Source organism: Myotis davidii, unplaced genomic scaffold (genome assembly GCF_000327345.1).
Source record: "Myotis davidii unplaced genomic scaffold, ASM32734v1 scaffold808, whole genome shotgun sequence".
NCBI lineage: Eukaryota > Metazoa > Chordata > Mammalia > Chiroptera > Vespertilionidae > Myotis > Myotis davidii.
In genome coordinates this window covers 873,121-895,635 of record NW_006298960.1, presented here as the reverse complement: position 1 = coordinate 895,635, position 22,515 = coordinate 873,121, and the positions used below count along the sequence as shown (strand labels likewise).

At 41.0% G+C, this 22,515-nt stretch overlaps 1 pseudogene; it reads left to right on the top strand.

Moving 5' to 3' along the window:
* Window positions 1-5,358: 5,358 nt before the first annotated feature.
* LOC102756341 lies at window positions 5,359-8,144 on the top strand (annotated as a pseudogene).
* Window positions 8,145-22,515: the final 14,371 nt, after the last annotated feature.

The window sequence follows — 22,515 nt, the reverse complement described above, 5'->3', positions numbered from 1 at the left end:
TTAGATGCAAATAATTAAACTTTTGCATTTGTCTTAATTTAATATCAAATTAGTTTTCACTTTTTGGAGTATATATTGAGCCAATGGATTTTTGAGTCCTAGAGTGCCATGATAATTCTTAGAAATCACCTATCAATTTACCTCACATGAATCTCTAGTTCAAGAGGGAACTACAACCGGGCCAGTGTTGCTCACTGGTCAAGCTTGTACCTATGAACCAGAAGGTCATGGTTCAATTCCCAGTCAGGGCGCATGCTTGGGTTGTAGGCTTGATCCCTAGTAAGGAGTGTTCAAATGGAAGTTGATCAATGATTCTCTCTCATCATTGATGTTTCTATCTCTTCCTCTATGAATTTTTTAAAAATGAATTACATTTTATGTGCATGTGTGTGTGCCTATTTATATTTATTCTATGCAATTTTTCACATGTAAATTCATAACAGTCAAGATAATGAATGGTTCTATCACTACAAGGATCTGTTGCATCGATCTCTCATAACTACACCCACAAGCCCCCCTCCCCTCTGTCTCTCAACCCTGGCAAACTTTAATATGTTTCATTTTAAAAACGTTTCCAACTTCTCTATGTAAGGAGTTTGAAAGTCAACACTCCACCCTAACAACAAGTAAAATGCTAGCCGACTGAAAACCCACAACTCTTGTAGGATCCATAAGAGAGGTAAGGACAAACTGCTATCCCCCAAATTGGACAGACGGGTGAATAGAGGGAGTCATGACTACTAGAGCAGAGATTCATTAGCAGAAACTGCTGTGGGAAGACTGTCAGGGAAGGCAAACCTGAACCGTAATTGACAAATTGCTGCAAGCTCAATGTGCACAACCCTGAACGTGAAAAACTCTAGGGGGACCCATTCATAGTGGGGCCTCTGCAATATTTTAAGATTTACCTCCAGGAGCTTGACCAGATTCTTGCAGTAAATATCCGAGAAAAATCCTTTCCTTGTTCTGAGAGAACAGGAGAAATAAACTATTTTGAAATACAGTCACATGCCACATAAGAATATTATGGTCCAGGACAAACCGCATATACAACTGTGGTCCCATGAGGCTACAATGAAGCTGAAAAAGTCCTATAGTCTAGTGTAGCCATGAAAACGGCATAGTGTAATGCATCACTTGTGTTAGTAGTGAGGCTGGTGCAAACAAACCAGCTGTATTACTAGTTGTATAAAAGTACAGCACATATAATTATGTACAGTACATAATACTTGAAGATGGTAATACATGACTAGGCCTTCTCATTCACTCACCACTCACTACTGACTCACCCAGAGCAACTTCCAGTCCTACAAGCTTCATTCATAGTAAGTAGCCTGCACAGGTCTACAATTTTTTTTTTTATCTTTTATACTATATATTTACTCTACATTTTCTATCCATATAATAAAAGCCTAAGCGGCTGTCACAGCAGAACGACCAGAACGACCAATCGCTATGATGTTCACTTAGCACTGGGGGCCAGATGGTCAATGCAGGAGCTGCTCCCTGGTGGCCAGTGCGCTCCCACAGATGGAGCACTGCTTAGCCAGAAGCCGGGCTCATGGCTGGTGAGAGCGGTGGTGGTGGCAGGAGCCTCTCCGGCCTCCACAACAGTGCTAAGGATCAGCGCGGTGGTGGTGGCAGGAGCCTCTCCGGCCTCCACGACAGTGCTAAGGAGCAGCGAGCAGGTGGACAGTAAGAAATGAGGGGTCCCAGACTGTAAGAGGGTGCAGGCCAGGCTGAGGGACTCCCCCTTCCAGTGCACGATTTTTGTGCACCAGGCCTCTAGTATTTAGATATGTTTGGATACACAAATACTTACCATTGCATGCAGTACTCAGTACAGTAACATGCTGTACAGTTTATATCCTAAGAACAATAGGCTATACCATATAGTCTAGCCACCTAGGTTAGTGAGCGGCTCTATGATGTTTGCACAATGAGAAATGTTGCTTAGCAATGCATTTCTCTGCACATATCCCTGTCATTAAGCAGAACATGACTGTACACCAGGGCACTCTGTTCTTCATAAATAGATCTGCCCTGAGAGGAAACTAGTTAACCAGGGCCTAACTGACCTGGAGAAGGGAAATACTCTACTTCAACCTACTCTTGCACAACTTTCCCAAATAAAAGAGGATAAAAAAAACCCCTAAGAAACATTTGTAAAATTTATTGTCCAGAACATAAGCTCACTAAGAGACTAATATCTAATCATAAAACTATATACTTCCCCTCACACCTCACCACCACAATACTAAATGCCTACTTATAGTAGTATGTTCCCCCGTTACATCATGCCTGGTTGTCAAGAAACATCACCAGGTGTACCAAAGGCAAAAAACACAAATTGAGGAGACAGAGCAAACACCAAAACCAGACATGGCAGGGATGGTAGAATTATCAGAGTGGGAATTTAAAGTAACTACAATTAATATGCTAAGGGCACTAATGTATAATATAGAGAACATGCAAAAGCAGATGGATAAAATAAGAAAGAGATGGAAATCTTAATAAAGAACCTAAAAGAATTCTATAGATAAAATTCACTATAACATAAATAAATAATGCCTTTGATGAGCTTATTAGTAGACTGAACATGGCTCAAGAAAGATTCTCTGGACATCTTTAATACTACAAACAATACTGATAAATTTTAAAAGAGATAGATTCTCTGAGCTAGAGGATATATCATCAGAATCCTTAAAACCCAAAGAGCAAAGAAAACAAAAACAAAAACACAGCAAAATATCTTAGAACTGTGGGACAACTATACATACATAACATGTGTGTAATGGGAACAATAGAAGGGAAGTAAGGAGAGAAAGAAACAGAAAAAAATATTTGAAATGATATTGACTGAAATTTCTCTAAATTAATATAAGACACGAAACCACAGATCCAGAAAATTAAGAGAACACCAAGCAAGATAAAAAACTATTTACATTAGGCACATATTTTGAAATACATAAAATCAAAGACAAATAAAAGCCTGGAAAGAAACTGTGGGGGAAATATATCTTATCTGTAGAGGAACAAAAATAAGAATTACATCTGACTTCTACCCAGAAACGATATAGTCAATAACAGAATACAGGGCAATATTTAATGTGTTAGGAGAAAAGGACCCCACCAACCTGGAACTTTATATCCTATAATATTACCTTTCAAAAGTGATAAAGATAGTAAAATAAATGTTTTATTTTGTTTTGTTTTGTTTTCAGGAGAAAAAAATGTGGAAATTTGTTGTCAGTAGGCTAGCTTTGCAAGACATGTTGAAAGAAGTTCTTTAGAGAAAATTAAAATGATAGCAATTTGAAACTGAGATCCACATAAAGTAAAGAAGAGCATTGAAAACAAAATAAGTAAAGACAGAATAAAAACTTTAATTTTTTGCATGGTTTATTCATATAATAGATAACAGTTTGTTTAAAATAATACTAAAAATGTATTTGATTATATATGTTATGTAAATATCTATCTATCTACTTATATATTTTTTATACTAGGGGTCCAGTGCCTGAAAATTTGTGTAGTTTGGGGGATCCCTCAGCCTGGCCTGCAACCTCTTGTAGTCTGGGAGCCCTTGGGGGATGTCCAACTGCCAGCTTATACCTGCTCCCCACAGGGGAGCTGCCGTGGAGGCGGGAGAGGCTCCTGCCACTGCGGCTGCACTCACCAGCCTTGAGCCCAGCTTCTGGCTGAGCAGTGCTCTCCCTGTGGGAGCACACTGAGCACAATGCAGGGCAGCTCCTGCATTGAGCGTCTGCCTCCTGGTGGTCAGTGTGTGTCATAGCAACTGGTGGTTCCACTGTTTGGTCGATTTGCATATTATCCTTTTTTATTTTTATATGTAAGTGAAATGAATGACCATACTAACACTACTCAAAAGAAAGCAGCAAGAGCACCTATTAATTTCAGATAGAGCAGTTTTCAAACTCAAGAAATTAATCCAGAATAAAGAAAAGCATTAAATAATGATGTAGGATCAGTTTTCCAAGAAGACATAACAGTCCTCAACATGTATGTAACTAACAAAAAGCATCAAACTGTGTGCTGCAAAAACCAATAGAACTGAAAGAGAAAATGATGTGTATGATGTCATACTTGGAGACTTCAACACCCATATATGAGAAATGGACAAACCCAGCAGGTAGAAAATTAACAAGGATATAGTTAAACTCAATGATGTCATCAAACAACGGATCTAAATTGGCATCTATAGATTACTTGACCTAACAACAGGAAAATACACATTTTTCTAAAGCTCATATGAAATATTCAATAAGATAGACCACATTCTGGGCCATAAAGCACACCTTAGAAATTTTAAAATATAAAAACATACAATGTCTGCTCTCAAACTAGAATGGAATTGAGCTAGAAATCAACAACAGAAAGGTAGCTGGAAAAATAAAAGTATGTGAAGATTAAAGAAGACACATCTAAATAACACATAGGTCAAAGAAGAAACCACAAGATACATTTTTAAATATTATGAACTAAATAAAAATGAAAACTCAACTTATGAATAGTTATGTGATAGAGTGAAAGCAGTGCTTAGAAGGAAATGTATAGTAGAATGCATATATTAGAAAAGAAGAAAGACCTAAAACCAATAGTTTCAGTTTCCACCTTAGAAAACCAGAAAAAGAAGAGAAAATTAAACCCAAAGTAAGGAGAAGGGAAAAATGATAAGGATTAGAGAATAAATCAATAAAATTAAAAACAGAATATGGATATGAAAATGACATCACATATTAAAATAATCTTGAAAAAAAACAAAGTTAGAGAACTTACACTACCTGACTTCAAGCTTTTCTATAAAATGGCACTAATCGTAAGAGTGTGGCAGCTAAATAGGATAGACATATAGAAAAATAATAGTGAACCCTGAAATAGACTTGTGCTTATAAAATTACCCTTAAGAAAATGAGTAACTAAACCAGCAACTAAAAAATTACTAGTACCTATATCTGAGAAAAGACTAGTGCCCAGCATTTATAAGTAATCCATGAGACTACATATTGGATTGATAAAAACCTCAATTAAATAATGGGCAAAATATTTAAAGAGAGTTCATAAAGCAACATACATGAACAACCAATGCGCATATGGAACATTTTCAATATTTTGTTGATCATGGAAATGCAAATTAAAACTACAGTGAAATCCATAACACTGTCACCCAAACTCATAAAACCTAACAGGCTGACAATCCCAAAGGATGGAGAGGATGTGGAGGAACCACAACTCTCATACTTCCCTGGTAAGAGTGTGAAATGCTGGACAACCATAACTCACACACCAGAGAAGTAAAAAATTACAAACCACAGGCTCTAGCAAATGTTAACGAGCATGCGCTATGACCACAGCTTTCATCCATTGTTGGTGGGCTTGTCACTGAGTATAACCAGTTTGAAAAACTGAAGCTGAACTAGCATGTGCCTTATGACCTAGAGATATTTTCTCCTAGGAATAAGCCCGTATATCCAGGAAAAGGGGTGTTCCAAAATGCACATAGTAGTAAAATTGATAATAGTCAACAAATGCAAATACACAAATAACCACTAACAAGAGAAAGGGAAAAGCTGAAAAAAATGTTTGAAAATAAAAATTAATGAATTACAGCTACACACAATTTCATGAATAAGTCTCAAAAACATAATGTTGAATAAGATAGGTTAGAAAATATCAGAATACATACAATCTACATTGTTAGAAGTTAGAGAGTGGTCACAGTTGAGATTTGCTAAAAGTGGGCATAAGAGGGGTCCCAGGAGAACAAGTGATATCCTCTTTCTTTATTGGATTGCTTGTTATACAGGTTTAACCAGATGAAAAGTCATCAAGCTCTATACTTACACTTAATGCACTTTTCTGAATGCATGATTTTCCTCAATAAAATTTTACTTAGAAACAAAGCATGTCAGCACAATGGTTCAATAGGCAGCCTCAAGGTCTCATTCCCCTTTCTCCTTGAAACATCACTAAACAAGCAAAACTGACAGGACCAACTTTGTCAGAACTCCAAGCAAATGATAAATCACAAAAAAAGCAACTTTAAGTGGTAGGAAAGCAGTTTGTGTGTGTGTGTGTGTGTGTGTGTGTGTGTTAACTTGCCCCACAGCCTCTTCCACATAGCAGGTTCTGAAGCAGGAACAGCCCTGGGTGGGAGCCTGTTCCTGGATCTAGAGGCAGCAGAACAGATCTTTCAGTTAAATTATTATGTACTAGAGGTCTGGTGCATGAATTCATGCACGGGTGGGGTTCCTCAGTCTGGCCTGCGATCAGGGCTGATCAGGGCCATCTTGCCCAGTCCCGATCAGGCTGACTGGGTCTGGCTGACTGGCTGGCTGGCCAGGGGGAGGGACCATGGGAGGTTGGCTGGCCATGAGAAGTTGGCTATGGGAGCGCACTGACCACCAGGAGATAGTTACTGCTTTGAGCATCTGGCCCCTGGTGGTCAGTGCACATCATAGCGACTGGTCGACTGGTCGTAACCGTTGCTTAGGCTTTTATATATATAGACTAGAGGCCCAGTGCATGAAATTCATGCACTGTGCATGAAATTCGTGCACTGGTAGGTTCCCTAGTGGCTGCTGGCTGCCTGCCAGGTACTCCTCCCTTCTTCTGGCTGCCTGCCACCAAAATCACCGGCCGGAGCCACTCTCCCTTCCCCCGGCCAGCCCTGCCGCCTGGGTGAATTCCCAGATGAACTCCTGGTCAAGAGGACAATTTGCATACTACGCTTTTATTATATAAGATATCTGTCCAAACTTGTTGGGGGGCTGTCTGAAAGAGTGATGTGAGCTGCTCAGCTTTTTAAATCTAACTTGGAACTCAGGATAGAAAAGTGGTATTGTTCAAAAACACTGCAAGGTGAACCGCAACCTGCAGGTGCCAAATCTATTTGACTGTCTAAAGCCCTGGAGGAAAATCTGGGGGAATTTTTGGAAATTAGAATAGTCAAAAGCACCCATGTATAGATTTTTAAAATCCATATGCATGCCCACAGCAAGACATGCACTTATGAAAGACCTGAGAAGACCCTAAGCTCTCCCCTTGAGCATATACCTGGGGTTAGTGCAAGCCTGCTGAGTGTTGGAGTCCCCAGTGTAGAGACAATCCACAACGACTGGAAGAGGTGTTTGGTTTTCCTTGTCTGTTTATTTTTCCTCTTCCTTTTCTTAGCTCCTAGTGTTCAAGGAATTTTCTACCAAAACATTAGCTGAATACAAGTCAAGCAGAGAATTCAGTAACCACGCACAGAAGGCCTACCATCTTTGTGAAAATAGCTTGGAAAATTCACTAAACAAATGAACTCCTATAGTCTTCAACAATCAATAAAACAGAAAAATCTGGTTGAGGGTGGAGTGGAATCTGATTTCCAAAGAGACCACGTTGTGATATGCAAAAGTCCAGTTTTCAGCACTTCAGTCCTCAGACAGAGGAGGTGAGAGGTTCCGAGGGCAATACTGTCCTGCTGACCCAACAGGACCCAGAGGTGGGCTTGGTCCAGCGCCAGCTTCAGTCGCTGTGAGGCGAGGCGACCGCCAAGGTGTTGGTGCTGAACCTGGCGGTGCTGGAGAACCCGAGCCCTTCCACAGCCCCCTTCCGGTTCCAGGTCAGCTTTGAGTGCAATGAGACTCTGGCGGACGGCCTGGAGTTGAAGACCATTTATGTTGGCTCAGCTGAGAGTAGGAGTTTGATCCAACCCTAGACTCGGTGCTGGTTGGCGGTGAGGGAGACATGTGTTCATCTTTCAGACTGATGTCCCCAACTCATCCTTTCTCCGTGAGAGCAATGCCTTCGGTGTGCCCTTGGGCCTCATCAATTGCACCAACCATGGACTATTAAAGAGTTCATCCGCGTGGGTTATTAAGTCAACAATGAGTACCCCAACCCAGAGATATAGAAGAACCCAAAGCCAGACCTCTCTCAGTTCCAATGGATCTTGGCTGGAATCCCTTGGTGATCCATTTCCACATCCACTGGGACAACCACACAGACAGGCTGGAGGTCATAGAAAACTAAGACCCATCCTAACCTCAGCCTCCCCGTCAACTGCACCTCTGTCAAGGGCTTGGGGCACCCTGTTCATCCCTGGTCTCCTCCCGAAGAACTCCATGGACTGCATGTAACTGCGGAACTCCAGGCCCTACCTGGGCCCAACTGGGACTAAGGCCAGTCTCCAACACACCTGGAGGGAGCAGTCAGGCCTCCTGGAGAGTCCTATGGGGGCCATTTGGAAGACTTTGGGGCCATCAACTGCATTCAGGCCTGTCAAACTTGTCTGCAAGGAAAAAACGGGCCTCAGTCTTATCCCAGAAGGATTATCTCACCTTTACTGCCCAGTCCTATAAAAAGTCGATACTTAGTTCTTAATTCTCCCTAACTTGTGTTCTTTCTCTCTCTTCCACATGCAGGCCATGTGTCACCATCCTCCCCATTTGAGTACCATTGACACAGAGCACTTCCCACAGACTCCCCTGGCTTGTCTTGAAGCTTTCTTGGTCAATGGTTGGCAAGGATCTGGCCTGTTGGGCCAAAGGTTCTATCATTCCTTTCCCTTCCCAAACATCTGAGTGGACCCACTCAGCTTCCTGGAGTCACAGAGAATCTGGGTTAGAAGGTGGACGCAGACACAAGTTCTGTCCTCTTCCCAGGATGATTTTTAGTGTGTTTTCTTTTTAAATCCAACAGCCTCTGGGCAACTCTTTTCCCAAAAGTGTGATCGGCAGGATGCTGAGGGATGATGGTTGAGTCTCCTCTCAGTCACAACCACCTTCTCCTTGCTTCCTCACTGGATCTGGATTCCGCTGGAAGTACCGCTGTGGGGAGATGGCATGCTGGAGCGGCCAGCCTGCTCGGTCTCACTGTCAGTATCAGGGCCCCTCTGCCTCTGGCTGCCCTGATGGGCTTTCTGCTAAGACCTCACACTCCCACAGGCAACAAACAGAGTGACTGCAGGCTCAGCAAGCAGCAGGGACCCTGAAAGCCTCCCTCCCGCTGCCATGCTCTCTGCCAGGTTTCCCATCCCCTCGCTGCCCTGTGGATGCTCTTGTGATTACAGTTTGTTTATTAAAGGGTTTTTATATTCAAAAAGTCCAGTTTTCAACAACAACAAAATCACAAAGTATACAAAGAAACAGGAAAGTATTGCCCATTAAATAGAACAATTTTTTTTTGATAGAACCATCTGTGAGGAAGCCCAGAAATTGAACTTACGAGGTAAAGAGTTTAAATCAACTGTCTAAAATGTGCTCATAGAACTAAAGGAAAATATGGACACAAAATTAAGGAAATCCAAAAATTACAGAAATAAAGTGAAAATATCGATAAAGAAATGGACATTATAAAAATTAATTAAACAAGTTTTGGAACCAAAAAGTATAAAAACTAAAGTAAAAAAATCACTAGTGTTCAACAGCTGATTGGAGCAGCCAGAAAAGTAAAACAGTGGATATGAAGATAGGACAGTTGAAATGACTGAATCTAAGGAGCAGAAAGAAAAAGGATCAAGAAAAGTGAGCAGAACCTAAGGTCTCTGTGAAACACCATAAAGTAGACGAACATATGCATTATTAGAGAGATAGAAGCAGAAAGAATAATTAAAATGATGGCCAAAACATCCCAAATTTAATAAAATACATAGATTTTAAAATCCAAGAAACTCAATGAACTCTAAAATAATAAACTCAAAAGAGTTTCATATCAAGTCACATTATAATAAAATTAAAGCCAAAGACCAATAAAAATTTTAAAAACAGAAGAGAAAAAGAGATGTTCAGTACGATTAACAGCCAATTTCTCATCAGAAGCTATGAAAGCAGAAAGACAGTATAATGAAATATTTAAAGTGCCGAAAGAAAAAGAAAAAGTCAAATAATCCTATTTCTGGCAAATCTCCCCCCACAAGAATGAAAAATAAATTAAGACATTTCTGGGGTTCATTATCAATGACCCTGTCTTATAAGACATCTTAAAGGTAATCTTTCAGATTGAAATAAAAAGATACTGGACAGTAACTTGAAGGCATCTGAAGAAATATAAATGTATCTGGTAATGGTAAAAACATGGGAAAATATAAAAGCTTATATCCCTGTATTATTTGTAACTTTACTTTTTCTCACATGATTTAAAACACAAACATAAAAATAATTATAAATCTGTAATTACTGGGCACATAATGTATAAATAGGCATTTGTCCAAAGAAGATATACCAATGGACAATAATTACAGAAAATTATACTAACCATCTTTAGGGAAATGCAAATCAAATGCAAAACAAGATACTATCTCACACCTACTGGGATAGTTATGATTTTAAAAAACAGAAGGTGCTGGTGAAGATGTGGAGCAGTTGGGACCCTTGTGCACTGCTGGTCGGTATGTGAAATGCCGCCCCAGCTCTAGACAGCAGTTGGGCCCTTCCTCATCTAGCTGCGTACGTCATTAACATTGGCCCAGCCGTAACCGGTTTGGCTCAGTGGATAGAGCGTCGGCCTGTGGACTGAAGGGTCCCAGGTTCGATTCCAGTCAAGGGCATGTACCTTGGTTGTGGGCACATCCCCAGTGGGGGGTGTGTAGGAGGCAGCTGACCAATGCTTCTCTCTCATCGATGTTTCTAACTCTCTATCCCTCTCCCTTCCTCTCTATAAAAAAAAAATCAATAAAATATATTTAAAAAAACAACAACATTGGCCCATGCTTCATAGCAATCTCATGACAGTGTTCTAAGACCACCATATCCTGGAACTCATTTTTGCCTAATCGTATACATTTTATATTACTTAACATGTAATGCATGCTTTTGCCTTATTAGTAATATGTTTTTAATTTTATGTCTATCATGTTTGGCAAACATACAAAGAAGAAAAGCCAAATCCCGATGAATGAATAGGAAGAAATAGGTGCCTACTGGGAACCAGCGGTAGATGATCAAGTGATGAAGCCAGAGCTGAAAAGTGTATGAGCAGACACCCACAGTTCTATTACTTCATCAGTCCTTTTCCTCTCCATCATAAAGATTGATTTAAGCCATTACCATCTCATGCCTGGAATGCAGCCCACATCCTCCGTTCTTCCTGCTGCCTGGGCAGCTCCCTCCATAGCGTTCCATTTAGAAGAATCTCTGAAAAACAAGTCTTATGTCGTCCCTGCTTCACAGCTATTCGTATCTCCCTGAAACATGAGTAACACTCGGTGCCTTAGCATGCCCTGGACCATCACAGAACTATCCTCATAGTTGGTAATTAGTAAAAAAAGAATTACTCAATGGACGGTCAGTGTCTTCTGCCAAGGTATGAAAAAAAAAAATCAAGCGTAATGATGGGAGTAAGCTTCCTTACGCTATACATATTTTCTGAGCATCATCTCTGTGTCGGAGACCGAGAGGGGAAAGAGGAATTTTAACCTCAAATATGTCCTTCTTCTACCGTATCTCTTGTATCTCTTGCCCCAACCTTTAAGGATTTTAGGATCCAGCAGGGAGTGTAAGGCTTGCACAGGAACTGCCATGTGCTTAGGATTTGATTAACATGCTGAGGGAATTCAGTGAGAGGAGATTTATTTATTCATGCTGGGGATTCAGAGAAAGTTACAGACATTTGATCTGGGCCTTGATGAAGGGAGTAGGGCAGGTGGGAAGAGATAGGTCTCCACCCTGTAGGGGAAGGCCCTCTGGTGTGTGAAGGTCAGAGAAGGACATGCAACCTGCTCATCAATTATAACATGTGCAATTCAGCAATCAGCACTGAGGTCAGAACACTAGTGCGGCTGGATTTGGAGGCTCTTGATTGCGAGAAAGAGAAATTGTAAGTTGAGCCTCCTCTATGGAGACTCTTGAGGCCCCAGCTAATTCTCTGCAAAGCCTGATCCCTGCTGCTTTCTCTCGCAGCCTGCCCTCCCCCCACCTGTAATTTATTCAGACTCATTCTGCTCCTCTCCATGCTCCTGCCTCCAACTCTGTGACAACAGGCTTCAATCAGCTTTATAAGACAGGGACCCCTCAAACCATTCTTACATTGCTCTGTACTTCCCTAAGCCTGGGTATTTCTCCCCAGCAGGCTAAGGAATAGGAAAAAACAGCTTGCCTACAGGCAGATCTGCATTATAATAACTGCTCTTCTACTTGTAGATATGTGACCTTGGGCAAATTATTTAACCTCTCTGAGCCATATGTGAAAAAGTGATAATTATTCTTATCTTAAAGAGATGTCCTGAGGGCAAAATAAAATGTTTAAGCTTCTTGTTCTCAGATGCTTCGTGAAATATTAGTTGTTTTTCCACTCTAGTCTCTAGGCTCAATCAGGTCAAATTGTGGGCTCCAATCCCCTCCCCGCAGTCCTCAATTAAGGCAGTTAATAAATTCTCTGCTGTCATCATTACTAACTCTGCCGGTTTCCTACTCAGAGACCAAGAGACCGCATTGGACATCAAGGCTTAAAGGCTCCTCTTCGTACTTCCACTAGGCCCCGTGGGGAACCTGGAAGTTAAAGATTTGACCTGCTCTGGCATTTGAGCTGATTCACATTGGAACTGGAGGGGCAGGAAGAAGGCTCTAATCCAGTGGTTCTCAACCTTCCTAATGCCGAGACCCTTTCATACAGTTCCTCATGTTGTGGTGACCCCCAACCATAAAATTATTTTTGTTGCTACTTCATAACTGTCATGTTGCTACTGTTATGAATCGTAATGTAAATATCTGATATGCAGGATGTATTTTCATTGTTACAAATTGAACATAATTAAAGCATAGTGATTAATCACAAAAACAATATGTAATTATGTCTGTGTTTTCCGATGGTCTTAGGTGACCCCTGTGAAAGGGTCATTCGGCCCCCAAAGGGGGTGCGACCCACAGGTTTCGAACCACTGCTGAGCCTAATTAGTCTAAGCAAGCCTGGAGGGGAAGTAATTGCAAATTTATGGGGACAAAAGCAGGTGTGGGAAATGGGGTGTGCCTGCACTTGCAGGATAAGAGTTCCCTGGGAGCTATCATGCTAAAAAGGGCGTAGGGGTATCTTGGCAAGCTTGTGCCACAGGGAGTACAGTACCTATTCAGCACACAGACAGTGGGTGCCCTGGCACTTGCAGTGCAGGCTCTCTGACTTGATTTAGGCTGGATTGTTATTTGGAGAATCACATAATGTCCAGGGGTCCCAAGTCCCCATGTGAATCTGATTGACTCCTGCTAGTTTCAGGGTGCAGATAACTGAGGGTGGCTAGTAGAACATCTGCTGACTTGAGTCACAACAAGCTGTCAGTTCCTGGCTGAAGAGATCTACTACAAGGAGAACATCCCTGCACCCAGGCATAGAAACGTTGCTGGACCCTGAAGATCTTACCACTCTTTGTGGCAACTGCATATGGGTCAGCCTGGGCCGACAGTGCATGCCAAGGTTTGCTTAGGGACCCTTGAATCCACACCATTTCATAGATTTACAGAATATTAGAGTTGAGGGAATAAGTTTATCTCATTTTGGAGATGAGCAAAATGAGACCTGAAGAGAGTGTAGTTCATCAGGACCACAGAGATGGTTATGTAAAAAGCCTGTGTAAGAACATAGGTCTCCTAATTCCCAGAGTTACTCTTTTATGATAGTCACCAACACACATCCGTAGACAGTCATGCTAAGTTAATTAGTTGTTCTGCTATTGACACAGATAGTAGGACTATTTGACTATTTTCTCCAAAGTGCTCAGCTATGGGTATATAAATCCAGATTGTAATTTTCTAAATTTTTCCTGAGCTTCTAATAATAAAATTTAAATCCCTCAAGGCTCAGTTATCATATTCTTTATAGCTTAACTTTATAGCGTTAAGAAATAAAGAACATGGAGAGCTTTGATGTACACTGAGGGAATGAGGAGAGGACTGTCATGGACATACTTTTATTCATAAAATGATTAAGAGGAGGCTCAGGAATATGACTAAAGTCTTAGCACAATAAAATATATAAGAAATCAATTTCAATTATTTTTCAAGCAATTGGAATTCAAAGTCTTTGGTTACATCCCTAATCTACTCTCATATAATATTCAAGCTTCAGATATTGAGGAGCTCCATGGGTCTATTTTGATGAACAATTGTTCCTAATGATTCTTTGGCCAGATAACCCTGAAATCCTTCTTTTTACATTTATAAAAATGTTCTGGCTTGCCCAAGTTTATTTCTGCTTAAAATACCATTTAGTATAGCCAGAGAAATATCCGATAGCTTTTAGTACACTTAAGTATGAGGAACTTTAGGTGTTAAAATCCCCAGATAGCTTCAGAGATGAGTAGAAGATTGGGAGTAGTGTGAGGAGATAAAGGGCAGCAGCATTATTTCAATCCTCCTTGATCTCTGATCCTGCACAGTAAGTATATGAGGGATCTCAGAGGGAAGGGGGGAGGTGGGGAAGGAAGAGATTAAAGAATTTATATCCATACTAGAGGCCAGGTGCACGAATTCATGCATGGGTGGGGTCCTGCTGTCCCGCTCAATGCAGGCTGATTGGGGCTGCTGGGGAAGGGGCCGTGGGTAGTTGGCCAGCTGGCCCCGCCCCCAATCAGGGTTGGGGGGGGCAATTGGGGGTAGGGGTGGCTGTTGGGAGGGGCCACTTGCAGTTAGCTGGCTGGCCCCGCCCCCGATCATTCTGGTCATTCCACTGTTCCAGACATAGACAATAACCTATGGACATAGACAATAATGCTGTGAAGGCCTGGGGGGAGGGGAGGGCAGGTGAGAGATAAAGGGAGTAAATGGGGGGAAAAGTGACATCTGTAATATTTTCAACAATAAAAGATAAAAATTTTTATAAAGTATATGTCTGCAATGTCTGTTTAGCTGTCTACCTATCATCTCTCTATTTATTTTGCTATTATATCTCAATTTAACATGGAAATGTGGGCAGAGAAGGAAGTGGCCAACTTTCTGTGGTCATGTCCATTCACTGAAAGAAGGATATTCCCGAATACCATCTGTCGCTGGTGTGAATACAATGCACATCGTTAGGACTTATATACCATTGGTTGCTTTTTGCTGTGCTCCTGGCTCAATTGCTTTCATGAGACAAGTTGTTGAGGCAGATGCTAATACATCTTTCAAACTAGCCGGATACATAACACAGAATTCTGTCCATGAGCAGTTTCAGTCTTACAATGTTCTCACCCTTCTACCCCTCCTCCCACTTATTTTTAAAAGAAAAGAGCTGCTTTCTACTGATTCAGCTTTCCCAAGGAAGTAACACCATACCTGCTTAAGTACTCTCTACTAATGTTGCTACATCAGAACTAGAAGCTTATTTCTCCTGGATTTTAGCACACAGTAGAAATCAGTGCACTTTGTACTTCTATGAGGCTTAATTTTGGTTAAAAAACAACTTCAGAACTTTTGAATAACTATGCCATGTTTTTCTTGGTGCATGGCAAGTGAAATGGTGTGTATTTGTTGAATGAAGGCCTGCAATGTGCTCACATTTTTCCCATTTGCTAAGATGAGGCCATTGTAGCAGAATTCAATAACTTTGCTCTATGAAAATTATATCCTTTCATAACTTCTGATTAAATAACATCACTTTGTCTTTCCACTTTAAATGTTCTTCCTGCACAGTCTCATCCAGCATTATGGCTTTCACTCCCATTTGATAACTTTTAAGTCATTATCTCCAGCCAAACATCAATCTTAATTTCCACGACTCTGTGTCAAGTTGCCTGCTGTATGTCTCCGCTTAAAGGACCCACAGTACTTCAACACTAGCATGCCCAAGGATGAGCTCACCACCCTATACCTTTCCCTCTCCATTACATGCATGTACATACGCACACACTCAAATGATCTGCCTCTGGAGCTTCCCATCTCAACGTATGTCACCATAATCCATCTACTTAAACAGGTTAGAAATCAGAAAGCCAGACCTAGACTCTCTCTTTATCAGAAACTACTGAAGCTTTTTCTCTCAGTGGGGCCCATTTCTATTGCTTCAGAACAGAGTTTCAACTTACAGGTATAAATTCTCCTTAAGTTCATGCTTACCTCTCTTTCCAGGCATTCCCCCCTCAATGAATTCCATTCTCTTAAGCATGTTATTTTCTAGCACAATTGTCTATGATAAATGGTTTTTTTTCCCCTCTCAAGTGTTGCCCTGTGGGCACTTACATCTTAACTCAAATATCATTTCCTCTATGAGATTTTCTTTCTGCAATTATATTGTGTTTCTTGCACATGTCTCTCTTGTAGCACTTCACACATTATATAGTGATCATTCAATTTTTCCTTTCTCTTGCATGCATTGCAAGATGGGTAATCATGCTCTTCTCTTTTCCATTTCCCCCTTACCTAGCATGTTTGTAGTAGGTTTCCAGTAAATATTTATGGATAATCAAATACTAAATGGTAGTAACAAAGCAGAAATTCTGTTTCTTTGTTACTAATGTCGTGGACCCACCCCATAACAAAGAAACAGAATTTCCAGAGGATGAGGCCCAGAAATCAGGATTTTAAAAAGATTCCCAGGTGATTCTAATGTGCAGCCAAGGTTGAGAACCACTGCCCTACAGGATTACTCAGTCCTGTAAACACCTGATCAATGGTAGGTCTTCCCTACTTGAATGAAAATTGATGCCATGGCCCAGCTGGTTTTGCTCAGTGGTTCAGCATCAACCTATGAAACAGGAGGTCTTGGTTCAATTCCTGGTCAGGGCACATTCCAGGGTTGCTGACTCCATCCCCAGTGTGGGGGGTGCAGGAGGCAGCTGATCAATGATTCTCTCTCATCATTGATGTTTCTATCTCTCTCTCTCTCTCTCTCTCTCTTCTTTCCTCTCTGAAATCAATAAAAATATACATTTTAAATTAATGCCATGATTATAGTAAAATAAGAAAAAGTTTTGACACCAAAATGTAGACTAAAATACCTTGCATCAAATATGTGTTTAATCTAAGAAATGAGCATAGTCTGAAGACAAGAACACCTTTGGTTCAGGCACCTGGTTAAAAAGCTAAGTGATAGATCCTCAATGACCTTACTCCCCTGAAGATATCATCATACTAATATCCATGAATTCATATACATTTTCTAAAATGTATCTCTATTTTAAAATTTGCTACTTATTTCTTTAGTGAATTGCAGGGTGCTTACCAGTTCTATTACTCTAAGATTGGGTGAGCTAGTCATCATTCACCTCATCCATGTAATTATAATTTTATGACTTATATCATATGGCCTTTGCAATTAAATGCGGGGCCCAGTAATTTCTCAATTTCATCCTTGAGTACCTTTCTAATTCTTCAGTAGAAGCTAGTTTGCTTCCCCCAGTAATTTTTCTATAATTTCTTTATTAGTTACATGCAAAAATCAATGGAATACTAATATCAGGAGACTAGTATTATTTAAAACAACAAAACAAAATAAGACTAAAAAACTTACATAAGTATAGGAGTTATTGTTTTAATTCCCGCTTATTCTTTTATTATCCTGAAACAGTTTTTATTTGTTTGTTGTTTGATTTACTTGTTTGAATTATGGTTTCACGTGCTCTATAATTTTTCTTTTGGCCTAAGAAATAGTTTGCTTAAATGTCTTGCCTTTTTTGAGGAACAAATTGAGGAGAAACGAATGAGAATGCTTAATAAGGATGAAAAAGTTGAGTCCTTGACTTTGCTATATAATTTTTTCTACTCTCTGCAAGGACTGTGTAAAATTTTGGCTGCATCACAGTAATCAAACAGGCATGGACCCCTCCTCATTTAAAAAAACAACAACACAATAATAAGCATGCACATCAGGGTATAATGTATTGTGTTAAGCATAATAATAATAATAAAGTTATTTGAGCCGAACAATTGCATGTGTCCCATGTGAGACTAAGCCATCCAGCAAAGCCCCGCCGAAGGAAGGACGTTTGAGAGGTATGCGCTGGCATAACACAGGGGAGGCAGGAAGGACGGCGCTCCAGTGGGGAAACACCAGGGGAAAAGACCTGCACCAGGAAGAATCTGGCTCCTGCCAAGGACACAGAGGACGTCAGTGAAGCCTCTGGAGGGAAGAAAGGAGAGGATGAGAGGAGAGGAGAGCAGATGAGGGGATGAGATTACAAAGTCCTGAGCAGAAATGCTTTTTAGAAATATAAATTGCATAAAGGATTTAAACATAATGGCATGATTAAACTTACATTTTAAAAGACCAGTCTGGATGCTTTGGAGACTGTTGGTAAAGAGTGTAGTGAAAGGAGGGCTGGTTAAAAGACCAGCTGTATAACATGAATGTTATAAGTACCAACCTCATAAGATCAAAGAGAGTATATGAGATTATGCCTCTAAAGCACAAAGGATGGTTCTGGCACATAGCAAGCATATACATGTTTATTATTAATATTGCCACTGTTATGACTACTATTGTTGTTTGCAATCATTTGGTTTGGGTTTAGAAAACAATTCGATAGAATTATATTATGGTATACTGTCTTAGGCGGTGGATTTGAGAATGAGGGTAGGTGATATTTACTGAGTATTAAAAGGAGAGAATGAAACAGTTGACTTTTTAAAAATAATGATTCACTGACTCGGGCACCATCTTTCTCATTATTTCTCTTCCCTCCAAGAAGTTTCTTCAGTATTTTTAAACCTTAGAGCCTCATTCTCTGAGAATTATACAAATATTGTGGTAATTCTCTACTGAGGTTAGAACAACTTTTTTTTTTTCATGGAAATTGTTTTAGGACCTCTGTTAATGTCAGAGCAAAAAGGAAACCTGGTGGTACTTTGACCTAATTCCCTTGGTTGCAATGCAGAGGCAGAGGCTGGGAGGGAAATCACCGTGATTCTCAGAGGTGGCGGATAGTGTGTTGAAAATGCCCAGGACTGGGTGTTAGCATGAACTAAGTTCGAGTTCTGTATCTATCATCACCACATGATATTGAGCAAATTGCTTAAAGTTCTGGGGTCCCACTTCCTCAATGTGAAAGGAAAATCCTAACCTCTTTCCTGCTTAGCTACAGAGTTACCATAAAGAATGAATATTGATGTACATAAAAGCATTTCATGAACTATACAGTGTATTTGTTATCATTCCTTTGCCATGTTTACAATCACCAAAGCAACAGATGAGAATATTGAGTCTGTTACAGAATTTACCAGGCAACTAGAAAATTCACACACGAGTACTCGGAGAAACATAAAAAACCCGTTTATTTTCAGATGTGCTAGTACCATGGCTCAGGGGAGCCTGTTTCCAAATCCTCAGCAAGCCACTATGGAGGAAGCTTTCTTTATATCCTCTGGTTTCTTTGTCCCCCAGATATGGATCAGACTTCTGGACCTTTTGCGGGCTTTGCAAAAAGCCCCGTGTGTTGGGATGGGGGCCGTGAGATCACACCTAAAGGCCTGGCCTGGCACCAGTGCTGATAACCTCCTCCTGGGGTTGTGCATGGTTCATGGCTTATGGCCTCTGTAAGATGGGAGTAGTTAGGTAAACAGGTCTTGCAAGACCAGATAATTAACCTCTTCCCCGGCAGAAACGTGTATACACGTTTTCACAAAATGTTTTTTCAGTCGTCGACGAGTATACTCGTCTAAAAACTTTACCTTCAAAAACCAGCTACATACGTACCATTCTAAATAATTTCATCTAGAAACTTTCTGAGGAAATACTAAAATATTTCTATATGTGACACGGCACCAGAGTTAAGTTAGAGTTTTTCAAAATGCTGACACGCTGAGCTCAAAAGGTTCGCCATCACTGGTCTAGACTATAGGCTAACAGGAATGTGCGTTAGGGATACTGATTAACTAGGTACAGAGTCAGGCTGCTGGTCTCCTCCATCCTTTCACAAATGGAGTTAATTATCGGAAAGCAAGAGTGTGCGTTGGAAGGCAGGTTACTGGCACAGATTCAGATTGCTAGCCCCCCAAAAATGTCTTATGTTCCCCATAAACGCAACTGTTTTCCTAGAGGTAGTTACTGTAGCTCAATGATGCTCAAAAATTCCTCAGGTAAATTTATTGGGAGGTAGTGTTCTGAGTACATGTGTAACTTATGTAGGTCAGCTGAAAAATTTCAAGCGCACATTTTATGAATTCTTAAAGTGCTTAAACCTCAATACCACCTTTGGCTAGTATTGTTATTTAAATTTTACTGTGAGAAAGTAGTTCCAGTCTCAGTAACTAGATTAATTAACAAAACCTATACAAGGTCACACAGCCAGTGGGCAGCAGAGCCTGAGTTCAAGCCTGGACCTGACTTCTTTAAAAAGCCATAAAATGTTAACTGCTAACAGGGAGGTTATATGTAGTTACTGAGATACACTGATATTGTTTCTGGGGGAAAAAAATCCTTAAATTGACCAAAGTTGATTAGGAAATTAGATGCACATTTTTGTTCTCCAGCACGTGTTGAAATGCAGCTCATATGCTATTGCAACTGAGCAATTGGGTGTGAAAATCACTGGTAAAACACCCTGCAGATGGCAATTAATTACCACACGGCCCTGCTCTATTACTCAGTGAATGATTGACAAAGGCGCTGAGACTGAACCAGGACATGAGCACACACTTGAACAACTGCCCTCTGCTGGTCAAGCCAGTGCTCCGTCCTTGTTAAACAGGGACGTTATTCAAAGTTGCAAATGAGGTATTTTGAGCACTTTTATATTTATGACTTTATTTCGCTGAGACGGCTGGGAGTTTTAATTTTGTGGTTAGCCCACCTGCTGTTTCTTTATTAAAATCTTTGTTCTGATTAATCAAAAGTGCTCTTTGCAGTCAGGTCACATAGATTCCATAAAAAAGGATGCAGTAGTTTGCCCGGCATTTGTGTGAGGTTTATCTTTGAAAGATGCGCCTGTGATTTATACGTGTGCTCACAAATGTGGCAGCGAATTGAAATATGATGGCGAGTGGGAAAGGTTCATGGCTTTCTGAATGCGGTCATAAATATGGGATTTCATGACCACGGTGCTCCGTGTAATAGCCTTGTCTCTCTTCACCTATGGGCATATTGGGGTCACTCTATTGGTGGCATCCGTGGTAAACTAGCACTGGTTTTGCATAGCTTTATAAAATCGGCATAAAAATCCACAGTCTATCAGCTGCCACGGTTTTTTATACACAGAGACTAAAGCATGTGACTTCTCCTAAGCAACAGCCATATTATCTTCCCATCATCACGCAGATTTTTGTTCACTGGCAGTGGTAAGAGAGCGGCTTTGGGCTTTCTTCTGTGCATCTTGAAAAGCAGCAGGGACGGGGCCTGGACCTGAGAGTCAGAGAGCGAGCAGCACAGCATGGAAGCTATTCAGCAGACTGAGTAGAGAGAGACTCTGAACAGGACAGAAGGCGTCTATGTGTTTTCAAAGCGGACTTTAGATTCTACTTTACCCCACTGATTACTTATTAAATTCCCATGTGAAAATGATCCTCCGAGAGATTTGATATGCCGATTTAATTACAAGTCTCTGTGGCAACTTCCAATATCCACCCCCCCCCCAAAAAAAAAAAACTAATATTGCTTCAAACTCACACATAATGAAATGTAATTTAAAATCTAGAACTATGAAACAGATGAGACAGCCAAGATTGAAAAAGCACTGCTGTTTGCACGGAATAAGAGAATTTCCTTATGAGATCACCTTCCCTGCCAGCTGCCAGGAGACTCCCTAAGGGAGGGAACGTCTGTAACTACAGAAAGCAGCAAAGGAGAGGCGGCTACCATTGCTCAGAAACCATTTCTCTGTCTGCCACGTGTCTCTGCACATTGCTTGACTGTCTAAGCCTCGGGATGTTATGGGCATAACACCTTCCCCACTGGAGTCTTTTGAGAATTAAACTTCCTGTGTGAAATGCCTCACACACAGTAGACATAAAACAACGTTAGTGCATCTCCTCTTTCCTGAGCAAACTTAGCTGCACTATTCCTCAGGGCGCTAATTCCTCTGGGCAAATGACTTCATTTCTTCACTACCCTGTCTCCCATGTGTGCATCCTGGGTACCTGGGGGGTGAAATGTTCAGGCCTAGAGCCTCTCCACTGTAACCTGGAAACTAGCAAGTGACTGAAGATGTCCCCTGGCTTCCGGTCTCCTGCATAACGGGCTTCCTAGGAGCCCTGCCCCAAAATAGTGCAGGGCGGCCCTGGAATTGTTCCCCAAGTGCTCTGACAACATTTCTCCTGATGAAGTTGCCATTGCTACTCTCTGGGAACTAGCATTGCCCTGCTGCTCACTGCGGTCTCTCAGCAGGCCTCGCTGCCACTGTTTTGTTCTCTCTGGATATTTCCATGCACACAGTGGAATCCTCACCAGCCCAAAGCTGCACAGGGCTGTGTGGCAGGAGAAGCTGGAGAGATCTGAGAAGAAATGGCCCTCTTTGGTTAATATCGGTTAAGTGAGATCCCAAAACATAGATTCTGTGTCCCCATCTTCTGCAGAGGCTCCTGGGAATCTCAGGCCAGGCTTACTAGTAACATCTCCCTTCTCAGAATGGAACTGGGTTTGAGTGGCAGGCACCCTACTCTGTTGCTATAGTACACT